Here is a 6,802-nt window from a genome sequence, read left to right as displayed (position 1 = left end):
GGCCGCGCTCGGCACATTTCTTCATTTCTCACTTGAGTGCCCTTCTTTAGTTCCCTTTCAACTGCCCACTTTATATCGGCTTCATTACACCACCGCTCCATTTGTAATGTAAATCGGGAAACTCAGGGAAGTTTTTCTTTTGGCCTTGTCTACGGAAGAATACCGAGAGGTATTCAAAACGTATTAACACAAATCAATGGCACCAATAAAAGCAAAATCTCCTTAGCAACATAATCTTGATTGCAAAAGGAGAACTGAGAGCATTTAGTAGAACAGTGGCCCACATGGAATACGCATTTGTCTAGAAGAATGCGGCACAAAGCCTAAAAGAGAGATGCTGAAAAAATCCAAAATTAACTCACACTGAACAGTTACTCTTTTTTTCAAAAGTACACAATTGGCTACATTAAATCTATCGTGCGCTTTTCTGCTCAGCAACATTGTATCATACCGCTTTGCAAGCCCAATTTACAACACCCGGAATGCTTGGCCTCCGCGGGCGGCAGCTCCCTTCCCCACGCACGCTTTCTGTACTTGTGCACGTACGGCCCACGCGCACACGCACATATAGATCATACGCATCACATATATTAATCACACACACATTACATCCAAAGAGGCTGTTAAGATGTCCATACTGCAGTAACATTTCATGCACGGAAAAGCGGCTGGCTGCTGAGCAGCAAGACCGGCCGCGGCGCACCGGAGAGCATGGGGTTAGTCGTTAGGGTTCAGGTTAACCGGTCTTTCAAACCTAACCATCTTAAAAATGCATACATTTTACTTAAATAGGAATGATTCCTTCTTGAAAAAATGGTGTCTGCCTTAACTAGAAAGTATATGTTGTTTGAGAACACTGGTGTATAAAAAAAATAAATAAACCAGCACACAAAAAGCTTCAACATTACTATTCAATCATAACGGTAATATATATAATGCATCCTACTACCACTAGAGTTTGAAAAGCTGAAAGAACTCCAATTGTGGACTTAATGAAAAGCCAGTTTGAAACACTTCAGGCAGGTAATGCCTCCAAATTTAGTAATTCTAGTCCTGGAGTCACCTGAATTACCCCAAACCATTATTTCTCCCTCCCTCTCCCTCCCCACCCCATTTCAACTGAAAGTACCAACTGGAAATTAGAAAAGACCATTGTTTAATAAGGCAGAAGAGAAGAGTTTCTGGGTGTTTTCCTTCTTTTTCTTTCCCTTCCCAATAACCCTCACCCCCACTACCATATCAGATAGAGGAAAAACAGTAAGGCTTAGTAGATAGGTTAACAATTATTTTATTAGTTTGTAATACATACAACTTAAGAAATGCTTTAAAAAAAATTATATTAGAGTCCATTCCAATTCTGGGTCAGGTCAGGAAAAAACAATGCTGATGTATTAAATAATACTCTATAATTCAACAATAGATTAACCTCAGTAATTTAGCAGACATGGTTAAATACTCTTAATTATGCATATATACAATTGTGCAGTGTTAAAAAAAGAATTCTTTTCCTCCTATCCTCTCCTCCCAAAGCCATGTGCCCTGTGAACACAGTACTGGCCTCTAAGCTTTCAGTCTCTAAGCCAGACTTAAAATATTTCAAGAGGAATGTTACAACAGTGGAAATCACAGCAACCCCATCTTTCCAGATCCTTTGAGAGGAGATCTCCAACAGGCAAAACCACCATTAAGCCTCTCTATAAATAGCAGCTTCCTTATTATCAAGTTCTATGTTAAATTATTGCTTACGCATTTTCTGCCTGAAATAGATTTTTAATATTGTCCAAAATATTGGTTTTTATATTTGCTTTCTTGAAAGATAACATCCTTTCAGTGACTTATTTACAGTCACCGCTCTGTAGACTTAGCAAGTTTTTCCTAAGAACATATGACTCAATGCAATTCTCTGCAAATTACACAGGACTAATTCAGCATACAACACTTAGGCACTGTTTTGTAGTTTACTGTTCTCTTTTAAATTTATGTTTGGAATTAAGTTGCATATTCTGATTAGCATACTCAAAGTCTTTTACAGAACCAAGAACTGGGGCAATACTTCTTAAATCGGGAACTACTCTGCATTCCTTGTTATCTCACTGAACCAAACTTCTCCTTGACAATACTAACACGTAGGTACACTGCACATCCAGACAAGTTAGAAAGCCTGTTGCAAGCACAACAAAGATCAAAGATAAACACGTAAAGTGGATGAGTGAGATATTTAGACTGGTAGATCAGTTTAAACACAAAGCTGCTAAAAAGATCAATTATATTGATCAGGATATCTGACTTTTTGAAAAACATCTAAATGTGGTTTTAAAAAAATGGATTCACAAACCTAAAACACTGTAACAGAAAAGAAATCTGCAGCTAAGAACCAAGTCCAGTTTTCAACACAAGGCAAAGTAACTTGCAGTGCTGAAGTAATAAATGAGGAGGAAAAATAAAAGCATGTTTCAACAAACATTATAAAATCTACTGTCTGCTCTCCAAAAGACAGCATTTGTCAATGGTTCCCTTCTCCATAAAAGCTACTACTATCTACAAAAGCCTCTCTTACTTACCTGAACTTAAGTTACCCTAACTGGATCCTACCCCTGGGCCTTAGATATATCATCACGTGGCAGGAGCTGTCTGGGCAAGTCAAGGATTTTCTTTGGAAACAATCAGCCGTGCATTCCAGGCTCCAACTTAGGAAAAGACTGTTCTGTGCTCGCTGCACAGCTCTCATCGGCGGTTCCATTTTGGTCTGGATATTTTAAACTAGGGGGTGCTGAGTTTAGAAGGAAGCTTACCTCAAAAACTGCATAACAGCAGAATTGTCTATCATTCAGGGAATAACCAAAATAAGTTAATAATACACTTGTTAAAAAAGAAATTAATACAGTCAATGCAATTACTGAAACAGACTGCCAGCTTTCACTTAGCTATCATTATTTAATACCATTTATTTCAATTCAAAATTCTTTTCCACCACACAGAAAATTCCAAATATAATCCCCAAATTCCATCTTCTGGGTGTTGCTTCTCTTAATTCCATCTTTTGCCTCACTAAATCTTTCCTAAAGATCTGTTGTATTCTGAGGAGTCAAGCATTTATGAATCTTTTTTAAAAAAATAAATCTTAATGAAAAATTAATGAGCAAAACAAAATTTTTTTTTTTAAAAAGGAAATCTTCCAAGAAAACAATAAAACATAGTTTTTATAAAAGACTACCCAGGTGTCATGTGGTGGAGATACAAACACCAGAGCAAGTGCTAATGTATGAAGTTTGCCCTTTCACTAGTCTTTTTTTTTTTTTTTAATTTTTTTTTTTTTTTTTTTTGATTTTCCAAAAATAGCCTCTAATTCAGCCAAGGCTGACTGAAACATCAGTGTGCAAAAAAACAGTTCAAAAATTAATGAGCTGCAAAATACTGTTACCAACAGAACAACCCATATGGATACCTGTAAATAATTAAAATTAAACGCCTGGTGTTTTCAGCAGTGAAATTTTTTGCTTCTAGAGCACTTCTCCCCTCGAAATTTTTTCTACTTGCTTAAGAAGAACGATACTGCTTTCTCATCACACCAGTATCCCCTGAATTCACCCACCTTACAGAGAGAACTGTGCAAAGAACTAACACAGGAATTAAGAATGTAGCACCATTTGAAATAATCACTCTATCCAAATCTGAAAAAAAAACTTCATTTATCCTTATCCAACATAGTTTGACATTCAGCAGCCTAATAATACAGGGTAAGGAGAGCTCTCATAGCAGTACATTGATAACATTCATAATGGTCATGCGTATTACAATCAGAAGTTTTCTAGGGTGCTGTTTGCAATGTAAGCCTTCATGCAGACAGGCATTCAGCTCAGTAAATCCATTTTCGTTTTTCCTATTAATCCCTGAGAAGTTCCTATATCTACCTACAATATGGCTATTAAAGGCATTATAATAATCACACACTTAACTGTGATGAAAATGCAGCGTGGCTTTAGGGAGAAGCAGCACAGAAATTACAGCAAATTAGCAGTGATGAATACAGATCTTATTTCTAAAATGCTTTTTTTTTGCATAAGCAAGGTTGCCAAGAGTGACACAAATTATTTGAGTCATGGATATAAAACTAGCCAGAGCCACTTACCCTTAATAAGTCGCTACTATGAATCCAAGACACTGGGGCTCTGAGACCTTTCTAATAGAGCATTTCCTTTACATAAAATCATCTGGATTTTGACCTAATGTAGGGTCATCATGATTCTTCTTTTAATTACTCAACAGCAGTGCTGGTTTGGGTTTTTTTTGTTTGTTTGTTTGTTTTTGTTGGGGTTTGTTTGTTTGTTTTTTGCTTAACAAGTCTTTTGCCTCTTCAGTTAAAGTGATCTCTTTAAATTGTTCAGAATTTAAATGGGTTTTTTTGGTGACAATTTGCATTATTGCCAGCTGCTCAAAAACCATAAGGTATGAGTCCCAAAGCAAGGGGACCAATTTAAACTTAAGACTTCAGGGTGGGGTGTAGAGGGAAGGGAATAAAGACAAGTTCTTTTTCTTTGCCTTCTGGCTTCTGAACAGTAGCAGATTGCATTTTAAAGCTCTTTCCTACAATCTTCAGAGCTAAATAATGACTTTTAGGGAAAAAAAAAAAAAAAAAAACACAACTGACTTTTAAGTAAGTACGTATCTCAAAGATAGAGTATTACATTTAAATACCACAGATTTGAGGTTTACAAAAAATATAATTTGACAAATTGATTTTGAGATTATAATTTACATTGAAGTGCCATAAAAAGGTTTTAGAATCTACTTGGGTTTGAGTATTGGGAGTAATTTTGGATTTGCATACGTAGTTTATTAAAATTACTCTGAGCTATTACAAAAAAATATTACTGACTTTCCGTAATCTCTCTCCATAAACATTTTTATTTCTGGTAAATTTTCCCAATCCCAGTTTAAACTTCAAGGCATAGCTATTTATCAGTAGATAAGATTTACAGAATTCTTCACATAAGGCTTTCTGTCTGACCTTTCTCTCTCAGAACTTATTCATTCTACCTATGACTAAAATATTATTAAGTTCTATTATATCCCAGTAAGAAAGAAATCCTTATTGGCCATGTAAAGACCACTATAACTAAAAACAATAATCAGCTTTCACAGGGAACCATCGATGATTTCATCATTAGTTCAGGCCAAAGGCGAAACAGACGTAATTAGTAATTAGCATCGTTTTTTAAATTATGAGTATCAAGCAGGTACCTAACTCTTACTACTCCAGGAAATTGGGAATTGATAAGATTATTTGTAGTAACTGCTGAATTTCAAGAAGCTGAACAAGTTATTGAAATAAAATATTTATTTTAGCGAAGAGTAGGCTATGTCCTACTATAGCTTCTGGCCTGCTCAAACTGTTGCAATTTCATTCTTTGCTGACTGGACAAAAATGTTACATGTCTTGTCACTCGCATACAAAATAAATAGAATCAGTATTTTAGAAACAACATAAAAGAAAAAGCCTGATGATTACTGCAGGCATAAAATAGTTGATTAAAGTTCCTTCCGTGTTCAATTTTTATCACTGTATATAACGAACAGGACTGTTAAGAAAACATCTGATAACGTTCTTACTAGGTGAGTGAGTGTACTACCTCATCAGGAAAGTACACTTTTGAGCAAAACTCATCTACCAATATTTCTGCAGTTTCTCAAATTTCCTGGTTGTATTTTTAGTCACAGAATTATAGAATCGTTTAGGTTGGAAAAGACCTTTAAGATCATCGAGTCCAACCATAAGGGGATGTGGGTCGGGAGGAGACTGCAGGCAGGTCTCGAAGCTTTGTCCTGTTGGAGACACTGTTCTAATAAAACATCAGCAATGCTTTACGAGGCAAGTAGTCCAGCCTCCTTGCTAAGGGATTTGACTTTATTTGCTCAGAGCTCTGCTTTGGACCCTTGCAGTATAATTCTCTAGATAGAAAGTCATTGTTAAAATACAGAAATGCCTGATAACCGAGACTGCAGATGCACCTAAAAGTAGCCAAGATCTTAACCAGCACTTCTGCTTGTGTGGAACCTTTACTAATGAGATATTCTTTGTGAACCTGCAAGGCAGACTCTATTCACTGCTCTGGTTCCAGAACACATTGCACTCAAATTAGCTTTATTGTAGGTAGGTTGGGGTGCTGCTGGCAAGGTAGTTGTGGTATCACAGAACATAGTACAGGAAATTCGGGTAGTAAACTAAGGCAAATAGCTCACACAAGATGTGGTATGAATGCTGCGAACACATAAACCATGTCCAACCTATCACTGCACACTAATGAGCTACCAGTGAAAAACTGCATTCATAACACAAACCTGTCTCTTCAGTCAACTGAGAATTTTGGTAATAAAATCTAGGCCTTGAATGAATCAATAAGCAATTTCATTGAAAACTGACAGTTGAAAAAATCAACACACATTTCTGGTCATTGGTATTTATCATCTATCATTTCTGTTCAGGTCCAACCTCTCCCCTCCACCTCCAACCTCCACAGCCTCAACCACCAGCAGTGTCAAGCTTCTGGCCTCCCTCTCGGGCTGAAACTGGTCGGAGACTGTAACTAATACTTCTGGATGGAGTCTACAAGGAGTGCTGCAGACCCATATTTGTACTGAAGAAGAAGCTGAAATTGATTTTTAAAAAATTATAACTGGTCACTTGGGAAAGAAATTGCTGTGGGACCCAGAAGACTGTGGCAGCATAAAACTGATAATTGTTAATTAAGAATCATATTCCATCAAGTCAAAGAAACACACTTGTGTGAAAAGCATAGCTGAG

Source organism: Merops nubicus, unplaced genomic scaffold, assembly GCF_000691845.1.
Source record: "Merops nubicus isolate BGI_N331 unplaced genomic scaffold, ASM69184v1 scaffold6904, whole genome shotgun sequence".
Taxonomy (NCBI): Eukaryota; Metazoa; Chordata; class Aves; order Coraciiformes; family Meropidae; genus Merops; species Merops nubicus.
This window is presented reverse-complemented; position numbering follows the sequence as displayed.